This window comes from Rana temporaria, chromosome 4 (assembly GCF_905171775.1).
Source record: "Rana temporaria chromosome 4, aRanTem1.1, whole genome shotgun sequence".
Classification (NCBI taxonomy): Eukaryota; Metazoa; Chordata; class Amphibia; order Anura; family Ranidae; genus Rana; species Rana temporaria.
In genome coordinates, this window is record NC_053492.1 from 417,849,282 (window position 1) to 417,877,088 (window position 27,807).

At 41.1% G+C, this 27,807-nt stretch overlaps 1 protein-coding gene across 2 annotated transcripts in view; it reads right to left on the reverse strand.

Moving 5' to 3' along the window:
• The window catches only part of SNAP25 (synaptosome associated protein 25), a 167,651-nt gene that overhangs the window by 114,937 nt on the left and 24,907 nt on the right, over positions 1–27,807 (reverse strand). The gene's annotated exons all lie outside the window — the stretch shown is intronic.

A 27,807-nucleotide genomic window follows, 5' to 3' on the forward strand; every position in this document is an offset into this window, starting at 1 on the left:
TGGCAAATTTATTTATTTTTTTTGCACTTTTAAATTTCTTTTTGCGTTTTTTTTTGCGTTTTTTTAAAAAATTTTTTTTTTTTTTGTAAGGGTCATGTGTTGCAAGGGTCTTAACAAGGGTGTCTGGCTGCTGAGACGATTTTGTGTGGTTGCAAGAGTCTCGATGAGTGTGGGGCTGCTGAGACGATATTGCGTTTGCAAGGGTCTCAACAAGGGTGTCAGGCTGCGGAGACAAATTTTGCGTCGTTGCAACGGTCTCAACAGGTGTCAGGTTGTGGGGCTGAGATTGTGTGGTGGCAATTTTTTTTTTTTTGCACTTTTATATTTCTTTTTGCGTTTTTTTCTTGCGTTTTTTTTTATAATTTTTTTTTTTTTGTAAGGGTCATGTGTTGCAAGGGTCTTAACAAGGGTGTCAGGCTGCTGAGACGATTTTGTGTGGTTGCAAGAGTCTCGATGAGTGTGGGGCTGCTGAGACGGTATTGCGTTTGCAAGGGTCTCAACAAGGGTGTCAGGCTGTGGAGACGAATTTTGCGTCGTTGCAACGGTCTCAACAGGTGTCAGGTTGCTGGGCTGAGATTACGTGGCGGCAATTGTTTTTTTTTTTTGCGTTTTATATATTTTTTTCCTTTTTGCGTTTTTTTTTTTTTTTTTTTGCATTTTGTAAGGGTCATGAGTTGCAAGGGTCTCAGCAAGGGTATCAGACTGCTGAGATGATTTGCATGGTTGCAAGGTCTCAATCAATAAGAATTGGGTTACTGAGAAAGGATAGAAACACCTGGTTTGTTTGTACCTTAAGCAAGCAGTATAAGGTAGAAGGGCAACGCCTGTTTGAATCGTAGGTTCCGCAGGGGCCACTAATGAACGATATGGGAGACAACGAATGGTAGCAAATTGATAAGACATAAAGAATGTAATAACAAATCTTACTTGCGACAGTGGGCCATGCGAGTGAGTTTGCGGCGGACTGTGGCTGGAGTGAAACATGTCGGGAACGTGTAGCGTGATGCCGTGCATGGGGCAAAACAACACGGTTTGGTGTAGAAAATAGAACACGAGAAGTACGTATCAATGCTTTGTAAGCTCCACTGCGGGAACCAAACATATGGTACAGGTGACACCATGAGTGGCCACGAATTTGACATGACAAATAAGCTAACGAATCCTACCTGGGACAGTGAACGTGCGACTGGGTTTGCTTTGGACTGGAGTGGATGTGCAACACATCCCAAGAGTGTGGTGTGGTGCCATGCATGACACACAGGCAATAACTTTGGTAAATAAATGAGAGAGAAGAGCCGTGTACAAGCAATTCGTAAGTTCCGCTGCGGGAACTAAAACACACGACATGGGGGAAACAATGAATGACAACGGTAGAAAGTATGCAATGTTTCTGATACAAAATGGTTGTAAAATGCATGAAATTAATCCGATACGAATTGATAGTAAGGAGTATTGAACGAATCTGATACGAATTGGTTGTAGAGTGTATGCTACCCCTTGCTTTGAAACCGAACACCTACCAACCACCCATCCCCCCAGGCTAATCAAGTGCAGACAAGGCACCATGTGAGTCCAATTACCACCTCAATCTGCCAAAGAACCCATACAAACACATGTCAATCTCCAAATGGATTTACAAATGAATCGTATGTTTGGCAGAAGGAAGTTACAAATGTACTACGCCTGAGCCAAATGATGTTGAAACATGAGCAAAAGTAACTCAGAGGCAGATTTTTTCCCAAAGGGATGCAGGATAGGAAGCATAACGAATTGAAAGATTGCACAAGATACGAAAAGGTTTGAATCCTACCTGCGAAGTAAGCGGGAACCGCCGGCGAAGACCATGAAGGGAGAAGCCGCAAAGCGCTTGCGATGTCGAATGCGATTGAATTCGCAGACTCACGGACATAAGGTGAGCTGGGAAGAGTCGGCCCAGTGACGTGTAGTACCGCACACTGAACTGACAAAGAGCATGTGTGAGTGGGCTGCTTAAATACCCTCCGGGCTCCTCCCATAAACTCAGGCCACCATACTGGCCTTCTCATATATATATATATATATATAAATAATAAATCTCTGATGCCTAGGATGAACATTGGCAATTTTTATGCAGCCTTACTATTGTTTTGTCCTACAGAACCTTCTTGCCCCCTTCTATCTCTTTAAGCATACCTACCAACTTTGGAACATGAGAATGGGGGCATCCTGAACATGCAACACGCTTTGTACGTGTGCTAAAATTGTGTATAGCTAAATTGCAATGAATATTGGTCGTGGCTTAAAGGAACATGGTCTAAGAGTCTAATAAAGTTTAGGCTTGCATACAGTATACACTGAACACTGTCTGCAGTCCTTGTACCCACAACATACTTTATAATTACTGCACTATTAGTGACAGTCTCGTTACATAACCTAAAGGATCAATAAAAAAATATAAATAAGTAAAACTGAATAAACACAGCTCTCTAAGCCTGAGCCTACATTAAAGTTGCAGGCTATACTGGAACAAGCACACAAGCACAGTCCTAATCCATACACTGGTATTTTGTTACAATCCCATGAGAGTGCCACGGAATCTACGATGGTTGAGAGGTATTGTCTGTGATCCTCCCTTCACCCCTACCAATTCTCCCACCATAGTTGGCACAAATCCAAACTCCATCTCCACGCCAGGAGATTTGGAATAAGATTTGGTAAGGCTATGACATGACATAAGGAAGCAAAGACAGCCACTTCCACACAGAGACACAGTACAGAACAAGGCATGATAAGTCAGCAATGGGAAAGGATCAGCTGGCTAGCTGCTTTATGTTGTTTAGATTTCATGTGTTGCTGTACTATATTGTTACTGTACTATAGCGAGGAGGAGGTAAGTAACCACAAAGTAAAACTGCTTGTAGGTTAGTTATTGCTTTATTTTCCTAGTATTAGTACCACCATATAATAGCCGAGATGCTGTGGTGGTCTGGGAATGCACTTACATACATTCTGGGATTGTCTGATTGCAAAAAAGTTCTGGAATTAAATTTTCCTCATGGTATCTAAAATATTTAAGATAGCCATCATTCCAGACACGACAATTGCACTTTTAAATATACAACCAGTTCATATTTCTTAGACTCAATTTAGGCTCTTTCTCCAGATCACCACAGCCGCAAAGCAAACCATTGCCAAAGCTTGGAAAACCAATACATTAATGATCTCTGAAGCTAAAAACAGAATAAACCAAGCAATGATCCTCTCCAAGTCAGAAGCCATAACCAACAATACTATACAAAATTTAGAGAAAATATGGAATCCTTGGATGAAGTATTTTCTTCCTATGATCCCTGACAATTTCCTATTAAGACCTTGATAAACTATAATACTATAATATTATACAACAATATGAGTGGAAACAAGTACCAAACATGAACATTTGTCTTCTGTACTAACTTAATAATATTCTTACAATATAGATGCTCCGGAACTTTCTTACCCTAGACTCTTTTCTCTCTTTCTTACCTTCATTCTTTCCCTTTTACTATTACTCTGTCCTTTTTTTCTATTTCCCTATTTTTTTTGTATTACCATATTTAAATGGTACTGTATTATACATAAATACTATATTTAGTTATTACTTACAATAATTATACATTTTTGAAGTTTTTATTAAATTAGTCGATTTCCAATTAGCTTTCTTTCCATAGTGACTATATATTAATTGAATATGCTTGGAACTAAGTGTATGAGCACATATTTACATATTACATTTTTCAATTGTTTATATTAACTTAACATTTCATTTTCGAGTTGATTACCTGTTTATGTAAAATATCTACCGGTAATCTTCAGATATGTATAATTTGATCCAATTTATTATCATATGCTTAACTAATATTACCATTAGTTGTAACTATTTATTACTAATTGTAACTGTCTTTATTATTTAATATTCAATAAACAAAATTGACAAGAATCGCCCAGATGATGTCTCATTAGACGAAATGTATCTGGTCAAGTCCTATCCAGGCCATTGCGAACTACATGTTTGACAGATTTATGGATTTTACTTTTTGAGCACTCAATCTTCTGATGGAATGTAAGGCTCCATGTACACTAGCAGCTCCTAAACTTGGGTTTAGGAGCTTTTGGAATTTTTTTGTCTATTGTGGTGTTCTGCAGTTTCTTAATTTTAGACCATTAGCGCAGTAATTTCTATTATTTATAGAATAGGGCAAGACCATATCACATAGAGGTGTCCTGACAGCTGCAATCACCTTTCACATAAATCTGCAAATGTCTGCAGTCATTAACACTGTTTTTAACTGGAAAACAGATTGCTATTGATACTAAGTGATCACATAAACAATTTCTTCTATGTCTTCTACTTAATGCAGGTTGTCAGTTGATGGGGAGAAGGCTAGTTTTAAAACATGGGAAATGAATTCCAACATGAAATAAGCACCTTTTATTAAAATGAAAATAGATGATGAAAATAGGTTCCTTACAGAATAATTGTGATTGCACTGTCCTTTTAATTTGTGCTGTAATTAATAGCGCCCAGAGCTCGGGACTCCTTGTATGTGACAGTATGCTTCATTATCCAGCCAACGGTGCTCTGCAATGATGGCTTTTTGGCCCAACAGCAATATGAAATGAAGGAGACTGACGGTGCCTAGAGGTTTTTGTTGCTTGTATGGGTTTTATTTTAATGTGAAGATTGTTGATGACATATTTACAGTTCTAACAAATTGTGTGCTCCGTTGTTCTGCAGCATTCTTGCCACTTGGAACTAAGATGTCTCCAACCACAAACTTTAGCTAACTGACTTTTTTCTTAACTTCCTATATCTTTGATTACATTTATCAACTGGCCATTTTTTAACAAGTTGGCACCTATATGTTCTACTGAGGGGAGTGATTTTGGAGCTTACCTGGGGGTATGCTGTGTGATCTTTTAACCCAATGACGATCTTAATGGGCGTGCACCTATTATGATCATTTTGGCCTGTAAGTCTGTGTTTGATGTCTATTTACACAGATTGATACCAGATAGAGTACTATGTATTTATTATAGCACTGTAAATTGTATTTCAGTTTACAGATTCACGTTTCCCTTGAGGAAAAATGTATTGTCAAAATGCATTAGGGTTCAAAGTGTTACTAAACCCAGGACCCTGCATTCACTACATCTTGTCTCCCATAGTACACAGAACATGGAAATGCAATCATTTTAGTGAATTACCTTTACTCATCAGCAGTCTATAGCAGTCTTGTGACTTCTATTAGTGTCTAATTAAAGATTGTAGGAGTGTTAATTCTCCTCTGTCTGTCCTATGAGGCTGCATGACCCCTGATCCTCTGTCTGGACAGTGCTGATAGGATAAAACTCTGTAGTAATACACAGCAAACTGAGCATGTGTCTTAAAGCGGAGGTTCACCCGTACAATATACTTTTTCCCCTTAGCTTCATGCTCGTTTTGTCTAGGGGAATCGGCTAGTTGTTTTAAAATATGAGCTGTACTTACGGTTTACGAGATGCATCCTCTCCGTCGCTTCCGGGTATGGGCTGCGGGACTGGGCGTTCCTATTTTGATTGACAGTCTTCCGAGAGGCTTCCGACAGTCGCATCCATCGCGTCACGATTTTCCGAAAGAAGCCGAACGTCGGTGCGCAGGCGCAGTATAGAGCCGCACCGACGTTCGGCTTCTTTCGGCTACTAGTGATGCGATGGATGCGACCGTCGGAAGCCTCTCGGAAGACTGTCAATCAAGAAGGAACGCCCACTCCCGAAGACCCATACCCGGAAGCGACGGAGAGGATGCATCTCGTAAACCGTAAGTACAGCTCATATTTTAAAACAACTAGCCGATTCCCCTAGACAAAATGAGCTTTAATCTAGGGGGATTGTTTAAAAAAATAGATTAAGGGGTGAACTCCCGCTTTAAGAGGTGGATTGGAGACAGTGGAAGTAGGGGATTTTTTAGAGAAGGCAGGGTCAAGTAGCCTTTTTACACAATGCAGTGGATTAACCCCTTAGGTTCCACAGTGAGTATAACAAGCATGCTTATGTTTTTTATAAAATACATTTTATGTATAATTATGTGTGTACAACAGGGTTTGACAAATTTGCTTGGAATCTAGGAGCCAGCTAAAAAAGTTAGGAGCCAGAAAACGCGTCCCGTCCCGACGAGCTCGCGCGCAGAAGCGAACGCATATGTGAGTAGCGCCCACATATTTAAACGGTATTCAAGCCACACATGTGATGTAACTCAAAACATGCAACCTGTAGAATTTTTTAAACGTCGCCTATGGAGATTCAACTTTCCAAAATATCAGTTTTGGATGAAGTTGGCTACTGAAAAAGCCCCTGGTTACAGTACATGTAAGAATTCCTAAGTGTCACCCATCTTGTTTTTTTTCTGCCCCCAAAAAAAATTTTTCACTGCTTTCCCCAAATGTAACAATCGGCTTCGAAAATTCTCCTTTAATGGAAAAGCCTAGCAGCAAATGTTGGCGGTCTTCCCATATATGTGCAGTTGAGGTGCTAAATTTTAAATTGTATCCCTTTAATCTTTAAATTACACAAGCAAGGAGCTAAGAAGGAAGTTTCATGACAGACTTGTATTTTGCTAACTGTAAAAGCATACATTTTTAATTTGCTGTAATTACAGGTTACAAAAATGTATTTTTAAGACTACGTGTATAACTAATATACGGGTGATAAAAATAAATGTTATGGTTAGAAAGGTCAGGGAAGAACGAATTCTTGATAGGACTTATGCACCTGGGCCCTGTATTGTAGCCAGAGCTTCAGCATTCAGCCGCCCATTGTAATGAATGGCTGAACTACCGTATAGTTATATACGTGTACAGGCCATGCTTGTTTAAACATATGGATGGGCACAAGCATAAATACTAGCATTCTCACATGCCATGCTCAGGAATTTATGCCCGTGCACATGTTTACACAAACAAGGCATATACCCATGTACCACTAGCATACATGCATTCATTACTATGGGCAGTTGTATGCTGCAGCTGTGTTTCCTGGGAGTGGAAGCATGCTTGCAATGTATGTTGTAAGGCCTAATGCGCCCATCTGCATGAGGCCATAAGTGTACAAAATAAAAATGTATAAATTATAACAGTCGTTTATAGATAGTTCTGCAATTCATGTTCCAAAGCATATTGGTGTACTCCATGGTATCCATACCACCCAACTTTCGAAGATGACAAAGAGAGAAACCTTTCAGCACAAAATATAAAGGCAACGGACACACTGTAGCTCCCTTACCAATTACATGGAGCACGAAGAATGATTACAAAAATAAAATGAGAAATTTGTTTAATCTAAAAGTTTTTTTTTTTTACTATTATATTTACTGTATACTGTTTTTCAAAACAACAAATGCAACAATTTAGAAGATGGAACAAAGGTTCAATTAGTTGGTAGTCAAATATTCAATTTTTGTAATAGTCTATATATGAGGTGTAAAAGAAAGGCAATTTAGGAGAAAAGAGGAACAGATAGCTTTCATGCTACAAGTGGAGGAGTCCTTTCAAACGCCATCCTATATTCCACCTTTGCTGTGTTGCTTGATCTAGATGTATGGTCAACCATGGATGGAAATAACTAAAACATGCATTCCACCAACAGCACACCTACAGTAATCTTCTCCTGCAATCCAGTTACATCCGTCAAGCCACAGTTTGTTCTTAATTTTTAAGTCTTTTTAAACATTAAATTAAAAATCTTGCCAACACCATGTAAAACGAATTAGTCTTGTACAGTAGGGGATGCATTGTTGAGCAAACCCCAGCACATGTAATTTGTCTAAATTCACCAGGGCCTTGCACTTTGCATTTTCCACTTTATTCCTAAACATGTGTACTGTTCCCAGTAATATGGAATTGCATAATGGAAAAGAATGAGAATAGCAAACTGATTACTGCTTGTAAATTCTTGTTCTTGTAATGCCTGTTTTGCCAATAGGGCATCAAACTAATTAAAAAGGTCTTGCTTCTAGCAAGAGAAATTAAGCATGTTCTCCTTCAGAATAACCTTTTATCAACTGTTACACCAATAACTTAGAATAAATAATTAATAATAATTAAATATTAATTAATATCTAAAAATAGTTATGCATTTTTTATCAAGTCCATTGTGGATAATATATAATGGATCTCCTCCTTATATATGGGTTTCTCTGGGGACATTGTCAAGGAGTTTATTTATTTGTTTAAGATTTTATCCTAATGCCCCATACACACGATCAGGCTTTTGCCCAGCCAAACTCACATTGGAATTCCGATGGAATTCTATTGGAGTAAATGAGAACATGTTCTCTATCTAAACTCCGACGTAATTCCTCGGAATATCCGATGGAAAAACTCAGATTAGCATACACACGGTCGGAATTTCCGATGGAAAAAGTCAGTCGGACTTTTTTCATCGGAAATTCCGATCGTATGTACGGGGCATACAGGGCCAGATTCACAAACGAGATACGACGGCGTATCTACTGATACGCCGTCGTATCTCTGTTTCTAACTATGCGACTGATTCATAGAATCAGTTACGCATAGCTAGCCCTAAGATCCGACAGGTGTAATTGAATTACACTGTCGGATCTTAAGGATGCAATTCTAGGCCGGCCGCTAGGTGGCGAGGCCATTGCGGCCGGCGTAGAATATGTAAATGAAGACTTACGGCGATCCCCGAACGTCCCGAACGGCCAGTCGCTCTAAATCTACGTAATTTCCGTCGAGTTACGCCGTGTAAAACTAGGGCTGAACCCTAGTTCTCTTAAGCCATGGTAAGTATGGCCGTCGTTCCCGCGTCGAAATTTAAACATCAACGTTGTTTGCGTAAGACGTCAGTGAATGGCGCTGGACGCCATTTACGTTAACGTCTCAGCAAATGACGTTGGTGCGACGTCAGTTAGCGCAATGCACGTCAGGTAATTTACCCGACGGAGCATGCGCAGTACGTCCGGCGCGGGAGCGCGTCTAATTTAAATGGGACTCGCCCCATTCGATTGGGCCCGCCGTGCGCCGGACGGATTTAAGTTACACCGCTGCAAATTTCCAGGTAAGTGCTTTGTGGATCGGGCACTTAGGCAGAAAATTTGCGGTGGTGTAACTTAAATGGGAAAAGTTAAGTTGCGCCCGGTTTTTGTGAATCTGGCCCTAAATGCCCAAACTGACAAACTTCACCACACTGGCTTATTCAGAGCTACATTTCAAAATTCCCATCCAACTTGGCTTTTGATGAGTACAGCAATCTGGTACAAAATAATGATTTTAAAGACATTTGGAAAAAGGACAATAAAGAAAATCACATTTAAGACTCAAAATACTGATTTTGATGGGCAAAAGGCATCAATAAATACAATCAAATGTAAATAAAACATAACAAATTCCTATAAACTGTGAGCTAATATTAAAAGTATTTCCAGCTTGATTAATGTGTGTGTATAGGCTACTATGCCCATATCAAGGGAGCTGTGAGGGTCTGGTATGTAAATACCAACCGGTGTGGATTTGACAAATGGGACCCCAAAACATGTAGCACTTTATTGAGTTTTGCTAGGTGGAGTGGATTTGGAGCTATCATGGTCGACAATGTGCTCCCTCCCTCCTCCTCTGTCCAACCATGCTGCTCTGTAGAAGACAAATACTTACATTGCTGCAATTAACAGGGATGATCTCCATCAGCAGGTTCATGGCCCAAGACCAGTGCTGTTAATACTTATGTAGATGGAGGAGATGAGTCAGCCATGGGAAGAAGGCATGCCAGCATAAAAAATGCTCATGGATGCCTCACCAAATCTGCCACCTCTCTATAGAACATATGAATGGGCTTAGTCATAGGAAATGTGTTGCTGTTCAGCAAAAAAAAAACAGTGGTGCATAAGTACGGTAAGTCCGTCTGTCTGCTGCCACGATAAATATATAGGACTTTCAGGCAGGTGTGTTCAGAGCAGAGAGGGAGGTAACAGCAGAGCTTGGCTTGAGCTTCACAAAGGGAGCACCCACAAATGGGGCTTCAAGCAGGGAAGGAGATGACGGGCAGAAATAGCAGCCAGAATTGTTTGAATTACTGCAGAATTGTTCAGTGTTTCTTTTTCCTACAATTTCCCCTCATTATTTTCTTTGCTGAGTTTTCCACAAACTCAGCAGAGTCACACTCCCAGGGACCCAGCAGTGATCCGGTATGCCACTGCTGCATGCCAGGTCCAGTGCCACTATCCTTTGTAATGTCATCAGGGGACCAGCTGTCTTTTCCGGGTTCTTGAAGTCCGCCTCCTGATGACAGACATGGCATGTCATCAGAGGCTTACTGCAAGAACCAAGCAAGAAGAAAAGGCTGATGGTGCAGTTCATGCACAGAAGTATCACCTGTGGCCTCCTGGGGTGCCCAAAATGGGTATCCCAGAAGACTGCAGACAAGCGAAACCTCATCCTCACCCAAGAAAGAATTCAGAAAGTGGTGGATTCTCCCCAAAAATGCTAAATAAATTATCGATTTTGAGAGCGGGGGTGAGGGAAGGTGACAGAAATACTATTCATGTGTGTCAGCTGTGTATGTCATTAGCATTTAATAAAGGAATGTTTTGAAAATTCTATCACCCCATCTGTTTTATAAATGCACACATACGGCACTTAGAGGCCGTGTTTGTGTACGATGCGACCAAAATTAAACTCAATTTTTGTACTTAGTTTTGGCCTGTAGTTTGTAAAGAGACACCTGGGTGTGGTCGGGGACTGGACTTGGTTAACCTCATAAAGCAATAATTTTATGCTTTGTCTCATCTATTTTGTTTTCCTACATCAATGTCAGATCATACAGACTATTGTTTATCATCCATCAATAAAGCAATGGCACAGACACAGCTGATGACAAGTTACACGTGATACAGCCAGTGTTTGCTAACATTGCCTATTGTATTGCATCATGGCAGCTTAACCAGATGGAGAAAAACAGAATATAAATCTAATATAATGAACACTATATTTTGAAAAATTAATTGAATTAGACGAAAACATATTTTTTTTTTCACCACATGTTAGGATCTACATTGTTAGGTAGATGAAGGAAGCAATAATATTTGTATGTAGTATTTACTGTATCATCTATATAGGCTATTGAAGAATTAGATGATGCTTAAGGGTCCTTCCACACGGGCTGTCCGATCAGGTCCGCCTGTCAGTTTTTCAGGCGGACCTGATCGAACCCTCCATTCACCCCATGGAGCAGCTGATGTCAGCAGACACATGTCCGCTGACATCCCCCATTATCCGATCCGATCCTGTCTGCAAAATCTAGACGCGGATGGTGGTCCTATTTTCTATCGGATATGATCAAATGAAAACGAACAGGCGCTCCTTTTTCATCCAATCTCCCCATAGAGGAGAACGGGACTGGGTTTGTCTGCGCTCGGTTCAGTAGGCCGAGATGGACCTGTCATCTGTCTGCTCTTCGGGGATAACCGGATCGATCCCCGCTCAGCAAGCGGAGTCCAGAAACGGAGTCACCTGTGTGAAAGAGGCCTAACAGGATTCGTTTATTATTGTTTATTGTCTCCTAAGCAAAATCAGCCTTATTTATCATTTGTCTTGAATTGGTAGCATAGAAAAAAATATATAAATGTGAATTGTGTTTTTTTTGCTAAAATAAGTATACTTGTTTTCAGACAGATTTCCAATCCAGATTTTCCTGTCTGATATCACAATTGGGTTCTGACCTCACTTTAGTTATTGCAATACACCTTGATCAACTTCTGCAGACTGAAATCAGATGGGCAAGGAGCAACAACACACACCTTAGGTAAACTCCGTCCTACCTCCCCCTGTCAGTCAACCACCTGTGCACTGTGCAATATAGCAGGGTCCTTATACTCTACTCTCATTGCTGAGCTCCTTGTAAGCTATGGTTGCTGTGCAGACCCCTGGCTTAGCTACTTTCTGAGTCACGTACCTAAAACCCAAAGTACACAGACCAGGAAATAATAAAAACAAACAAACGGAGAGACCGCATGATTTTTTGATGTCAGCTATTTAAAGTGGATGTAAACCCACTCTCATCCTTTCTAAACTATTGTCATAGTGCTGATCTATAAGGATATACATGCCTCCTGCATGTACCCTTACATGTCAAATGTCTCCCCTCTGTCTGTTATAAGAACTGAAAAACTGCAGATTCTGTGGGTGGATCTGTTGTCTGGAGCTCTGTGGGTGGAGTCGTGATGTCAGTAGACTTCTCGCCCTCCTCTACACTCCCCTTACACTGGATTCTGCTATGATCACTAACATCCAGTCAATATCCAGAAAAGTAATCACATGACTTCAGAAAAGGAGTGGGAATTAAAAAATAATGCGTGTCTCCAGGCTAGTGCATGAGATATGTAAATAACCTGTCATTCACAGCAAGGGGGCGGAACGGACTAAGGTTTTTCTCTGTAAGTCCGTTTTATTTCACTGAACAATAAAAGAGGATTGCTCAGAGCTGGATTAACTCTGTGTGGCAAGACTGGGCACAGATGATAGGAAATCTTAGACTGTACATTGTGACATCAAAAAAAATAAAAATAAAAAATTTGGTTTTACATCCACTTTAAAGCATGACAGCCAAGCAACTAACCTTTCCAGAAGAAGATCTGTTCGGCTTCTTTAGCAATCCCCAATAACTAATCTCTACAGGGAAGCCTATCCTATCTCCACCTGAAGAATTAATTTCTACACAATTATTACCTTTTGTCCTTCCTTTCAGATTGTAAGCTCTCACAAGCGGGGTCCATGTATTGAATTGTATACAAACTGAAGGCACTACATGAATTCTGTATTAGAATAATAATAATAATAATAATAATAATAATAATGGTCAGCCTCTCTATTTCCCTTTTGACAGATTTCCTTTTATATTACAAAATAAGTGTCATCATTTGTCTGTTGCTATCTACAATTTAGCATTTTCATCATACATTATTTTAGTAAAAGTAAAAAATAAAATAAAAAACAAATAATAGAAAAGAGAATATTCAGTTCCTGACAATGTAATCACATTTAAATTAACCATTATGCTCAGTGCACATGGTAAAGAACACTGCTGTCACATGGGACAGTCTAAAATACCTCTTCTCAGCCACAGATCTCAGCCCTTGCAGACTGAAGAGCCATTTCAAAAGTACAAAAATATCATCTACTACAGCCAGGTATGGAACCAACAAGTTCTTTAAGCAAAGATCAGAAAAACAGTGACAGACTTAAAGGAGTTCTCTGAGCTAAAACTTTTAACCCCCGCTGTGCCCGGGCTGTAAAACTATACAAAATAAACCTTCACTTACCTGCCTACGATCTCCCGTTGTTCCGATATCGCCGTCCCGTTCTCCGGTCCCGGTCTCTTACACTTCCTGGGGGTCGGTGACTCACAGTGCGCTCAGCCTATCAGCGGCCGCAGCAATGTCCCGTCGCGGCCGCTGATAGGCTGAGCGCACTGTGAGTCACCGACCCCCAGGAAGTGGAAGAGACCGGGACCGGAGAACGGGACGGCGATATCGGAACAACGGGGGATCGTAGGCAGGTAAGTGAAAGTTTATTTTGTATAGTTTTACAGCCCGGGCACAGCGGGGGTTAAAAGTTTTAGGTCAGAGAACTCCTTTAACAATGCCTTGGTGCATAAGGGTTGTTCTGCTGCTGATCTTTGAAAAATAGTTTGCTGGGTATAAACCTGGCTGCAGAGGATCATGATTTGTCCTTTTGAGGTTCCTTTTTATTAAATGCCTTCGTTTGGGTTTTCCCCTTTGGAATACAAATCTGTACAATGGAGAAACATGCTTGGTTACCTGGCTAGATGCTTCAAACTAATCTGCTACCATAACCATGTGTCAGTACCTGGATCTGAACCCATGACCTCTGCTGTGTCTGGTGAAGTCTCTTCTTGCTAAGCCACCTGGAATGCTGGAAAGCTCCCTCCACATTTCCTTCAACGATCCTGCCTTGTACCTTGCTTGTCTTGAACTTTGAAAGCTTTGCTCCTCTCATAAACCTCCTGATTTAAGCCATGTCTCTGAACTTCATATTTGCCATGTTTGGGCTCTCTCCAGCATTCAATACCTTGCTCTTGTCTCTCCTGCTTCAGTCCTGTAACAGGCGCTTCCTGCGCCGTCGTAGTGCGTTCTGGCGTGGAACGCGGAAGTGCGCCGCAACTAACAGTGGTTTATTTTGAATTAGTGCTTATGCACTACAGCTGTGCCCCCTTGCTATAAACAGAGTGGTGTGCTGACTGCACACAATTCTATTATTGTCAGCTGTAGCTCGGCCATGCTACAGCCAATGGTGCCATTGTTCCCCATGCTGAAACTCTGACCAGCCTGTAACTCCTGCATCAATGCTGCTACATTTGCTGCAACAGACTGTCGTTGCCGGGGACGACCTTTGAGACCTTCCTAGCTGACACCCTACACTACGGAATCCCTTGTTGCTACACTGAAGCCCTGCAAACGGATAAGTAGCAATTGTGTCACTTGTAGCTCTATAGAAACTTCTACTACATACTTTCCACCTAAAACAATTGCTGATATTTATTATGGCTTATGGTTATTAACATACTACTTGGGATAGACTGTTGTGCCTATGACTGTTTGCTAAGGAATATCTTAAAGGGACATCTACTCTCAAATAAGCTATATTGCCTCTTATATGCAACTATTAGTTGTCTCTACAACTCCTATTTACTACGTGCTTGACATAAGTCTTATTTGCTTATGGGCCTTGCCCTAACTTGCTGAACATGTTCACTCTAACTTTTCTATGCTAAGGGTTGATGGTATTTCATACCAACTCCCTTAGTGGCCTAATACATATGTATATGTTTAAGTGATATGATGTAGAGAACCCCCAAACTCCTGTTTGCATGGAGTGATGCCTGGGGTCCCGTACTGATAATCACTTGCATATAGATGTGCATTGGAATCTTTAAAGTGTATACTATAATTTTAAACGCTAGTCTCTGCTCGCATGTTGTAATGCGTCAATCCTTAGTAGCTCGGCGCCTTTCTTTATGTGAGAGAGAGATGATGTATAGAACCCCCAAACTCCTGTTTGTGTGGAGTGACGCCTGGGGTCCAATACTGAATTCTCACATAAAGAAGTGCATTGAAATCCTTGCTAACCACAGTTGTGGTTCACTCCGTTCTCCAGAGCTGTTACAAGTCCATATCTTCGCTACCCTTCGTCATGTTTCTCACCTACACGTCTACTTAATCTCAGCCTACAACCATTCGTTACAGACCTTTGGCTTGTTTACTGACTAAGCTTCTGCTTATCCTTATCTACTATATCTGCTCCTGGACCCCGGTTTGCTCATCTCCTGGTGGGGCGATCCTTAGGACTGTGATCTGGTAATAACATGCTGCAAAACCCATCTCCATTAAAGGAAGCTCTGGGGAATACGTAGACTCTGCACCTCGGAGGAGCCTGCGTCATTCGCCAAGGTGACCTGCTTGTATACCTGTCCTGCCGGTCGATGGGTGACACTCTGCTGCCATAGCTACTGGCCCCTCCAGACTGACTCCAGACTGTGACACTATGGGGTTTATTTACTTAAACTAGAGAATGCAAAATCCGGTGCAGCTCTGCATGGTAGCCAATCAGCTTCTAATTTCAGCTTGCTTAGTTAAGGGTTGACAAATTAACCATGAAGCTGATTGGTTTCTATGCAGAGCTGCACTAGATTTTGTACTCTAAAGTTTTAGCAAATCAACCCGTATACCTTGACTTACAAGGGCATTTAACCTTCTTTTGGCTTGCATAGAGGATTTGACCCCCAATACTTAGGCCTCCATTAAATCTCAACTTCTATTCAAAGTCAAGAACTGCGACATGCCCCATAATTCTGTCTTCTCAGCTTGTCAACATGGCTGACAGAGAACCACTGGCTTTGAACTGTAAAATGAAACTGGCATGTCATCTCTTGATTTTGCCTGAAAGGTAAATGTTATATAGTGTGGTAATTTCCAGGAAAGTCCAACACACTTTTGTGAATAAAGAAGGGTCTGTGAGGGCACATGGATGTACCTTTTATCAGAGAAGAAATACAGTAAGTACTATGGTATTTTATAACAGGTTCCATTAAAAGAATGTCCCTTTTCAATGGTAACCAACTAGCATTTTTACCCTGTAATGTCTTACCAATAAATGTTTTCTTTGTGTGCTTTGTGTATTCTATCATTCTACAGTTACAAAGGCCCTAATTTACAAGATTTGGAACTATACCAAATTATATGACTGGATCATAAAGAGTCATAATTAAATGGAAAACAAAGAATGCATAGTTTAACAGGTGGAAATTTTGTTTCAGCAATTCCAACCTACACATATCTACTACTGTGGTATTATTTTTACTATGCATCTGGAAATCAGAACAATTCAAAGATCTGTAAGAGCCGGTTCACACACAGGCGGCACGACTTTGAGGGCGACTCGGCAAGGCGATCTCAAGTCGACTTGAGAGGCAACTTGCAAAATGACTTCTGTATTGAAGTCAATGCAAGTCACCCCGGGTCACCCCCAAAGTCGTACAGGAACCTTTTTCTAAGTCGGAACGACTTGCGTCGCTCCTATTAGAACGGTTCCATTGAATAGAGCAGACCGCGACTTGTCAGGCGGCTGAGTCGCCTGACAGGTCGCCCCTGTGTGAACCGGCTCTAACTCCACATCATATATTATTTTACCACACCAAACCTTTTAAAGCTTCTTGAGAATGTAGAGATTAGACTTGAAGAGATTATATAAATCTGGGCCAAACATTATATTTTGGGAAAAAAGGAACGTAAAAGGCTATGTGCATATGGATATTCTTCAGTCATAAAATATAATGCACGCTACCTTGCTGCAAGTTGATCCTCCTTTTCTGATATATCTATCATCAATATCCATTATCATTAAAACAGCATTTTCTGATTTCTTCAGTGTTAATTTATTTTTTATCCCTTTTTTCTAGCTGCTTTTTCAATGATTATTGCAGGTAGAAAAATGCATATTAAAAATTAAGAAAACATGGAATTAAAAATAAACCCTGCATTTTTTATCTGATTCACACAGATTGCAATGTGCAAAGAAGGAAGTGAGATTGAACCTAAGACATGTAACAGTTTAAAAAAAAATCTATACTCCCCAAATGAACAGAGCTATATCAGGATTAATAACAAACCATATATGTGTATACAGTATATAAATCAATATATAAATAAACAATAGTATTCATAAATCATTGTCTTCATGATACAGAAAGTCCACATATTACTATATGAATACAATTCTGTTAACCACTTAAGGACCCCTTCACGCCGATATATGTCGGCAGAATGACACGGCTGGGCACATCCACGTACCTGTCCCTTTTAGCCCATCCGTGGGGTCGCGCGCCGGCGGTGCGTGCACACGACCCGATCTGAAGCCCCGTTACCGTGCCCGTGGGACCCGCGGACCCAATTGCCGCCGGTGTCCCGCGATCGGTCCTCCGGAGCTGAAGAACGGGGAGAGGTGTGTGTAAACATACCTTCCGTGTTCTTCGTTGTGGCAGCGTCATTGATCGTGTGTTCCCTGATATAGGGAAACACGATCAATGACGTCACACATCCAGCCCCGCCCCCATATGAGGTCACACTTAACCCCTTCAGTGCCCCTAGTGGTTAACTCCCAACCTGCAATTGTCATTTTCACAGTAAACAATGCATTTTTATAGCATTTTTTGCTGTGAAAATGCCAATGGTCCCAAAAATGTGTAAAAATTGTGTAGGGTACCTGGCTCAGACCATGACTTTGGATATCATCCAAAATATTAGGCACCCTCACAAGTTTTATGGTTTTCAATGGAAACATAAACCTTTTTTTATATATATTCTTCATGAAGACAAATCTTGCATTATTTTACTGATGGAGAAGATGAACCCTCAGCTGTATCACTTCACGTCACTGTTAATATTGATATTAGGATCTGGTATTAAAAACCTATCTATTCACTAATTCTACTCAGATAGCATGCATGAAGTCCCACAGATCCTTCTCTTGGGCTTTCAAAAGAAGAGATAAAAACAGTGTGGGACACTTATGCCTTGTACACACAATCGAAATTTCTGATGAAAAAAGTCAGACGGAATTTTTTCATCGGATATTCCGACCGTGTGTGGGCCCCATCTGACTTTTTTCCATCGGAGTTTAGAAATAGAACATGTCTGTGTCCGATCGTCCGTGTGGAACTCCAACTGAGAAAACTCCAACATGCTCAAAAATTTAAGTCGACGCATGCTCGGAAGCATTGAACTTAATTTTTCTCGGCTCGTCATAGTGTTTTACGTCACCGCGTTTTGGACAGTCGGAATTTGGTCTGACAGTGTGTATGCAAGACAGCTTGAAAAGAATTCCGACGGAAAATTCCATCGGATTTTATCCCATCGAAAACTCCACGATGATGTGAACTATGATTGAGACAGCGCATGAACGCAAAACTGATTAAGTTCTCTGAGGTGGAAAAGAGAAAAAAAAATCATTCATATTCTCTGACAAATGGCTTAGAAATCATAAATTCTGTCAGGTAAACTTATGAGCACAACTGTATATAACATACAGGACTGCCGTCAGGGGGTACAGGCAGTACACCTGTAAGGGGCCCCGTGGTCCCCAGGGGCTCGGGTGGCATCCCATTTTTTTTTTTATAATTTTTTATTAATTTTTTTTTTTTATATTTTTTTTTTTTGTCAGCCCCCAAAGCCCCCCGACCTCTAATGCCCTGTACACATGATCGGTTCGTTTTCATCGGACAAACCGATCGTGTGTGGGCCCCATCGTTTTTTTTCCCATCGGTGAAAAAAAATAGAACCTGTTTTAAAATTTTCTGATGGTTAAAAAAACGGAAATCCATCAGTCAAAGCATGCTCAGAATCAAGTCGACGCATTCTCGGAAGCATTGAACTTAATTTTTCTCTGCACGTCGTCGTGTTTTATGTCACCGCGTTGGACACAATCGGATTTTTAACTTATGGTGTGTAGGCAAGACTGATGAAAGTCAGCTGCATCGGATATCTGATAAAAAAATACATCGGTCCGTTTGCATCGGATGAAATGATCGTGTGTACGTGGCATTAGGGGCCCGGATGGCATCCCCCGTTTTTCTTTTTCGTCAGCCCTTAAAGTCCCCCCTCGACCTCTAAGGGGCCCGTGGTCCACAGGGGCCCAGATGGCATCCCCCCCTTTTTTTTTGTCAGCCCCCAAAGTCCCCCCCTGGATGGCATCCCCCTTTTTAAAAAAAATATTTTTTATGTTTGTCAGCACCCAAAGCCCCCCCCCGACCTCAATTCGCAGCAGCAACACAGCACCCCCCCAGCTTCTCAATTTGCGGCGCCCCCCCCTCCCGCTTCTCAGCTTGCGACACTCCCCCCGCTTCTCAACTTGCGTCACCCCCCCCCCCCGGTTCTCTGCTCCAGGGGGCCCATGCCAGAAGCTGCTCCAGGGGCCCCAAAATTCCTGATGGCGGCCCTGATAACATATACTAATACTATGCTATGGTAGGAGAAGGCATATACAATGAAAAGTCCACTGAAAGCGTGCTTAATTCTCCCACAGTTGGGGAAGCAATGCAGATTACAGCACTGAGATGACACTTTTGTTCATGCAAGAATTGTTTTAAATTATTGCTTAGTAATCTAATCAGATCATAAAATGTAACTTCAATGTAGTTACTGCTTGAAAAAAAGATATAAAGCTGCTTCCCAGTGGCTTGCAAGTATTTGAGGATGTTGAAAATGTACAATGCTCAACTTATATCTGTATGTAGCTTTAAACTTTTCACCCCTTCCAGACATTCCCTGATTGCTGTGCACAGGAGCTGTCATGACATCTCTCGGCTTAGGCAGGCTTTCGTTTTCCCCACTATGAGAATATCAATGTATTCCAGAAAAAACTCAAACCGCCGCACTCACAGAAGCAGCTAATTTCTCCACTCTACACTAACAAACAAAATTCTGAATCAGAATCTTGAGAGCCACGGAGATAAATGTAGACTTTATGGCCTGAAATACATTCCTATATTGGCATGTTCATAATTATTAGTATAATTAGTACAGCTGCTCAGAACTACCGATACCAACTTGTATTAATGAAATGTATTTAGAAACTGGCAGCAAACTGCGGCATATGCTTTGCTAGCTTCAATGTGAGTGCTTTCATTTTGCATATACTGTATGTCTATAGCTTTTTTCCTAATACCGGAGATATTTAAAAGTATTGGGATGCCTGCCTTTACACGCACATAAACTTTAACCACTTCCACCTATAGCAGGTTGACGGGCAGGAAGTGGGTCTGTTATGCTGATATCCAGCAGGATAACATGCCGGCGCGCTCCCGCCGGGGGGCGTGCAGCACGGCAATTGCGAGTGCGGTCTGTCACTCTGACACGCCGTATCTCCGATCGTGGTAAAGAGCCTCTGACAGAGGCTTCTTACCACATGATCAGTTGTGACCAATCACAGCTGATCATCAGGTGAACCAGCATTCCTCAGTTCGCGCTGACAGGGCGAGTCGATAGACGGCTCTATCTGTCAGGGGGGGGGGGTCTGTGCTGATAATGAGCAAATTGATTATCAACACAGCCCCCATCAGATATGCCTATCAGCTGCCAATCAGTGCCCAACAGCTGCAAGTCAGTGCCCCCTGAAAAAACTCTCAGTGCCCACCCGCAGTGCCAATCAGTGCCCAACACAGTGTCAATCAGAGCCCACCACAGTGCCAATCAGTGCCCAGCAGTAACACCTGTCAGTGCTGACCATCAGTGCTATCTATTAGTGTCCATCAGTGCCGCCTATCAGTGCCAAACAGTGCCACATATCAGTGCTGCCTGTCAGTGCCCATCAGTACCACCTATCAGTGCCGCCTATCAGTGCTCATCAATTCTACATATCAGTGCCTCCTTGTCAGTGCCCATCAGTGCCAACTCATCAGTGTCTATCAGTGCTGCCTCATCAGTGTCCATCAGTGCCACCTTATTAGCACTCGTCAGCAGAGAAAACAACATTTTATGACATTGGTCTTATTCTAATTTTCTGAGATATTGAATTTTGGGTTTTCACTAGCTGTAAGCCATAATCATCAAAATTAAAAGAAAAAAATGCTTGAAATATATCACTCTGTGTGTAATGCATCTATGTAAAATATACGAGTTTCACTTTTTAAATAGAATTATTAAAATAAATGTACTTTTTGATGATATTCTAATTTTATGAGATGCACCTGTATATCTTATATATACTTTAATCTGAACCCCCACTGAAAATCAGTTATGGACATTTTTAAAGCCAATAGCCAAAGGATTGGCAAACAAATAGCATGGGAAGATGGGAAACATGTACCAACGCAAAAATAAAATTGTAAGTGTGACATCACATATTTTAGATGTATAATTGATTTTTAAATGCTACATTATTGCTTGGCCTAAATGCAGCAGCGGCAGCATCTGAATTATTACAACTTGAAAAAAAGCTGTTTTAGGCTGGCCATACATTATACAATGTTCTTGAACAATTTTCTTTTAGATTGACCAAAACCATATAATATGAGGCCAAACCCAATCACATTCAATTTATATGCAATCAGGCAAGGCCTTGCACTACATGGTTGACAGTAAATCTAAAAGAAATTGAACAAGTAAATTGTAAATTTAAAATTGTAAATTTAAACTTTAAAATTGTAAATTTAAAATTGGAAAATTTAAAATTGTAAATTTAAAATTAGTAAACAAGTAAAATAAAATTGCCAGCCTTAGATTTGTCTGCAACACCTGCTTTTGTATCTATTGGTAATATGCCTGAAACAGTGGAAGTAGGAGCCACAACAGATCTCCACAGTAAAAGCAACAGGAACGTTAACTCTTGAAAAGGGTATCTAAAACCAACAACTTTGTTCCAATTGGCCTGTGGAACAACAGGTTATTAGTATAATTGGTGGGCTTCTTTTTCGCAGTATCGCAGCATTATTAAAGTTCAATGTAATAGTAAAACAGAATGCAAAAAAACTTCAATATTGTACTAAAACTCCACATTTACCGAACCGCTTCCAGTTCCTGTATCTCCAATTAACCCCAAAATATATCCAAAAATTAACTTCAGTTATGTGTTTGTAATAAATTGGCCAGTGTCAGGCCAGTAAACTGTCACTTTAGAACACAGCAAATAGAAAGAAATTTGTAGTGGGGGTCTTTTGTAACATTTCTGCTGACAACAAGCACCATAGTGGTTTGCAGCTTCTGCCTGCAATATATCAGCAATTGTAAAAATGACAGCTCTTTTGGCTTTTTTTTAGCTGCTAATGTGCCATTACTCCCCCACCCCACTGATGAGGCTGCATTGCTGGACACTGGTAAGGATGCATTTGATGGGCACTGGTAAGGCCTCATTGCTGGGCACTGGTAAAGCTGCGAGAATGGAAACTAATCTAGGCTAGAAAAAATTGACTTTTGGTGGCACACGAGTAATAAATATAAAAATCTATAGATATTTATTGTAGAAAATATGTATAAAAAGTATCTAAACTTGTAATACAGTATTACATCAGCATATGAACCCAGGCAGGTATTCCAATAACACTTCCAAAACCTTATAGTAATGCAAGTACGCTCACAGCATGAGGATACATAAACATCAAACAATAAAAGTATGTATAGGATTTGTGTCCTTGAAACTGGGTCCGGTATTTAGGGTATTAGTTCTTGCTTTGCTCAACATGTTTTACGTGAAAACGATTCATCAGGAGCATGGAAATAGACAAATCGTGTTTAAAGGATAAACACAGACCCGAATACCACCATTAGGGCTATATATGTATAGCTGATCCAGCCAGCCAGCTGGGTGTTTTTTGGTACTCGTTATATATGGCAGTGGACTGGTAAAGCTGCATTTGATGGGCACTGATCAGGCTGCATTTGATGGGCACTGAGGAGTTAGCAGCCTGAGTTCCCACACCTTTTGCCCAGGATTGGACCCATGTTTGTTAGACCAAAAACTTTTTATCCGGTTTTGGCTAGTGTGAGGAAAGATTAGAACTTCTGTGACAATTTTTCTCTTGTCCTAGGCTCTGTTGAAGAGATTTACCCCCCACTCCCTGTTCTGCTGACAATGGCTTAACCAGATAAAAGACATGGAGAGAAGTATAACATATCCTAAAACTCAAACAAAATGCCCTCTACTAAAGAAATGCACATTTATTTCTGTCTGTGCTCCTGTTGGAAAGCCTCCCCCTGGTCTAGAATGTTGTAGAAACTTCTAGAGCTAGTGAATAGAGGTTAGGAGGAGCTGCCTGGAATATTTATGATGGCACTGGCCAATCCCCAGTAAAGGGCTGGCAGGGGCAAGGCTTATCTCATCAATAGATATTAGCCAGGCCAGCAGGGGCAGTCGGGTGGAATATGGAGATATAGTGCTGTGAAGACTGTCGGTGGCCCTCTGGGGTACTCCCTAGTCTGGATGGGAAGACTTTGGGCCAGGGCTCGGGTGCTGGAAGGATTCTGCCACAACACATGGATGAAGCCCTTCCTGGAGGCACAGGAGCAAGAGAGAGGACAGTGTGAGTATAGCAGCACTACTGGGGACTTACAAGGGGGAAGCGGATTCTCCCTGAAGACTGCGGTGTGCTTAAGCCCTCAACCCTGATGCCCCGTACACACCATCACTTTATGTGATGAAAAAAAACGACATTTTCTGTGAAGTAAAAAACGACGTTTTTGAAACTTCAATTTTCAAAGACGAAGTTGCCTACACACCATCGTTTTTCTCACAATGTTCTAGCAAAGAGAGGTTACGTTCTCACCACTTTTTCCATTGAAGCTCGCTTCTGGGCATGCGCGGGTGTAAAAACGTCTTTTAAAACAACGTTTTTTTCTACACACGGTCAATTTCTGTGAAGTAAAAAAACGACGTTTTGAAAAACGACACATAAAATTGAAGCATGCTTCAATTTTTTTTGGTCGTTTTTTACAAGACATTAAACGACGTTTTCCCCCACACACGGTCAATTAAAGTGACGTTTTTAAAAAACGTTGTTTTTTTTTCATCACATAAAGTGATGGTGTGTACGGGGCATGAGAGATCTCCTTAGAGTCAGCTGGGTGGGTTGGAGAGAGTCATTCTGGGTGACTGTGGAGGAAAGTTAGCCTAAAGGGCTAGTGAAAGGGGCAGCTGCAGCCAGGTGGGTTGGCAGTGCCTGAAGAGGTGGTGCTGGGATTAGTGACCACAGGGAGGAAGAGATGTGAAAATACAAGCTGTGTCACACTACTGTTCTACACTCATAGGCGAGTCCCTGTCTGTTATGGGCTATTGCTACATTTGACTGGAGGCTATCAGACTATCACAAAGTGACACAGCTAGAACAAGCAAGTGTGTGCTGGAGGAAGAAGTTTGAGCTGTATATAGAGACTGTATATAGGAAGAATGTCTCCGAAGTTGTTGAAGTTTTGATGAAGCTGATGTGGGCATCCCATAACCTCCTATCCCTATCCAAGTTATTAACCCTCACTAAATAACAAAAACAAAGTCATGGACTCTTCTCTGACTCTGGAGTGCCTGTGAAAATTGTGTGTCTGGCTGTAAAGAGTGGGGGATACCAGTTTATCTGCGGGGTGCGCTATATATATATATATATATATATATATATATATATATATATGTTTTTTTTTATATAAATATATATATATATATACATAAACATATAAACACACGCTATTGCATTCTGCAAATTTCTATTATATGCAGTCAGCTGATCAGTTACAGTGCCTTGAAAAAGTATTCACACCCCTTGAAGTTTTCCACATTTTGTCATGCTACAACCAAAAACGTAAATGTATTTTATTGAGATTTTATGCGATAGACCAACACAAAATGGCACATAATTGTGAAGTGGAAGGAAAATTATAAATGGTTTTCAGTTTTTATTACAAATAAATATCTGTAAAAGTGTGGTGTGCATTTGTATTCAGCCCCCTTTACTCTGATACCCCTAACTAAAATCGAATGGAACCAATTACCTTCAGAAGTCACCTAATTAGTAAATAGAGTCAACCTGTGTGTAATGTAATCTCAATATAAATACAGCTGTTCTGTGAAGCCCTCAGAGGTTTCTTAGAGAACCTTAGTGAACAACAGCATCATAAAGATGACGGAACACACCAGACAGGTCAGGGATTAAGTTGTGAAGAACTTTAAAGCAGGGCTAGGTTATAAACAAAATTCTCAAGCTTTGAACATTCACGGAGCACTCTTCAATCCATCATCCGAAAATGGAAATAGTATGGCACAACTGCAAACCTACCAAAACATGGCCGTCCACCTAAACTCACAGGCCGGGCAAGCAGAGCATTAATCAGAGAAGCAGCCAAGAGACCCATGGTAGCTCTGGAGGAGCTGCAGAGATCCACAGCTTAGGTGGGAGAATCTGTCCACAGGACAACTATTAGTCGTGCACTCCTCAAATCTGGCCTTTATGGAAGAGTGGCAAGAAGAAAGCCATTGTTGAAAGAAAGCCATAAGGACTTCCATTTGTAGTTTGGGAGAAGCCATGTGGGGGACACAGCACACATGTGGAAGAAGGTGCTCTGGTCAGATGAGACCAAAATTTTACTTTTTGGCCTAAAAGCAAAACACTATGGGGCAGATCCACAAAAGGATTACGCCGGCGTATCTATTGATACGGCGTAATTTTAAATTTCCCGCGTTGTATCTTTGTTTTGTATCCACTAAACAAGATACGACGGCATCTGGGTTAGATCCGACAGGCGTACGCCTTAGTAAGCCGTCGGATCTTAAATGCAATTTTTCGGCGGCCGCTAGGTGGAGTTTCCGCGTCGAGTATGCAAATTAGCGTTGTTTACGTCGGGTCACAACGTATTTGCATAGAACATGCTCCCATCACTCCCATTTGAAATTGCGCGCCCTTACGCCGCAATAGATACACTACGCCACCGTAACTTACCAAGCAGATTCTTTGAGGATTCACAAGAAGAAAAAGTAAGTTACAGCGGCGTAGTGTATCTTAGATACGCTACGTCTGCCTAAAGATAGGCAGATCTTTGTGGATCTGCTCCTATGTGTGGTGGAAAACTAACACTGCACATCAACCTGAACACACCATCCCCATCATGAAACCATGAAACATGGTGGTGGCATCATCATTTTGTGGGGATGCTTTTGATGGGAAGATGGATGGGAAGATGGATGGAGCTAAATACAGGGCAATCTTAGAAAAAAGGTTATGCCGCGTAAACACGATCAGTCCATCCGATGAGAACGGACCGATGAAGCTGACTGATGGTCCGTCGCGCCTACACACCATCGGTTAAATAACCGATCGTGTCAGAACGCAGTGACGTAAAACACAACGACGTGGTGAAAAAAATGAAGTTCAATGCTTCCAAGCATGCGTCGACTTGATTCTGAGCATGCATGGATTTTTAACCGATGGTTGTGCCTACTAACAATCGTTTTTTTCCCATCGGTTAGGAATCCATCGGTAAAATTTAAAGCAAGTTGGCTTTTTTTTAACGGATGGCTAAATAACCTATGGGGCCCACACACGATCGGTTTTGACCGATGAAAACGGTCCATCAGACCGTTGTCCTCTGTTTAACCTATAGTGTGTACAAGGCCTTAGAGTCTGCAAAAGACTTCAAACAGGGGCGGAGGTTCACCTTCTTCAGCAGGACAGCGACCCTAAACATACAGCCAGAGCTACAATGGAATGGTTTAGATCAAAGCATATTCATGTGTTAGAATGGCCCAGCCAAAGTCCAGACTTAAATCCAATTGAGAATTTGTGGCAAGACTTGAAAATTGCTGTTCACAGACACTCTCCATCCAATCTGACAGAGCTTGAGCTATTTTGCAAAGAAGAATGGACAAAAATATCACTCTCTAGATGTGCAAAGCTGGTAGAGACATCCCCAAAAAGACTTGCAGCTGTAATTGCAGCAAAAGGTGGTTCTACAAAGTATTGACTCAGGGGGGCTGAATGTAAATGCACGCCACACTTTTCACATATTTATTTGTAAAAAAAAAATTGAAAACTATTTTCCTTCCACTTCACAATTATGTGGCACGTTGTGTTGGTCTAGCACATAAAATGCCAATAAAATACACTTACGTTTTTAGTTGTATTACAACAAAATGTAGAAAATTTTAAGGGGTATGAATACTTTTCAAGGCACTGTAAGCATGCTGTGCGCTTGGAACAGTAGGTGTATGGCACAGTTCACTTTCACGTGAGTTTAAACTGTGCCCGAGCACAAAATTCTCCATTCTCCATAGAGCTTCGAAGGCAGGATCACCGTGCCTGATTGCTGATACTGTGCTCAGTTTTTAACCCCCTATGGGCCACACAGTAGATAGTATAGCTAAAGGGACAAGTATTCTAGATTTTCATCTGGGCTCCCCGCAGACTGTGGGCACCTGGCCCTAGGGGAAAGATTCACTAGCCAGTCTTTCAGACAAAGCAGAAGACCTGAGAGAGCATCAAACCCTACCACACTGTACCAAACAAATTTTAATGCAGTCCTATACCCAAAAATGTTACTGGAACAATGCTGCTTTCTGCCTTTGTGATAGACAAATGCCTAGGAAGCCCTGACAAAAATTTTATGTTGGCCACCTGTTATGCAGATTGACGCACGAGTAATAAGTATATTCAATAGAACAGTAAACATCTTCTGTCGTATTTTGTTTGTGATGGTTGAATTTGCTTACTCGACTTTAATACAATATAATATAATGAGAGGTAAAAAATATG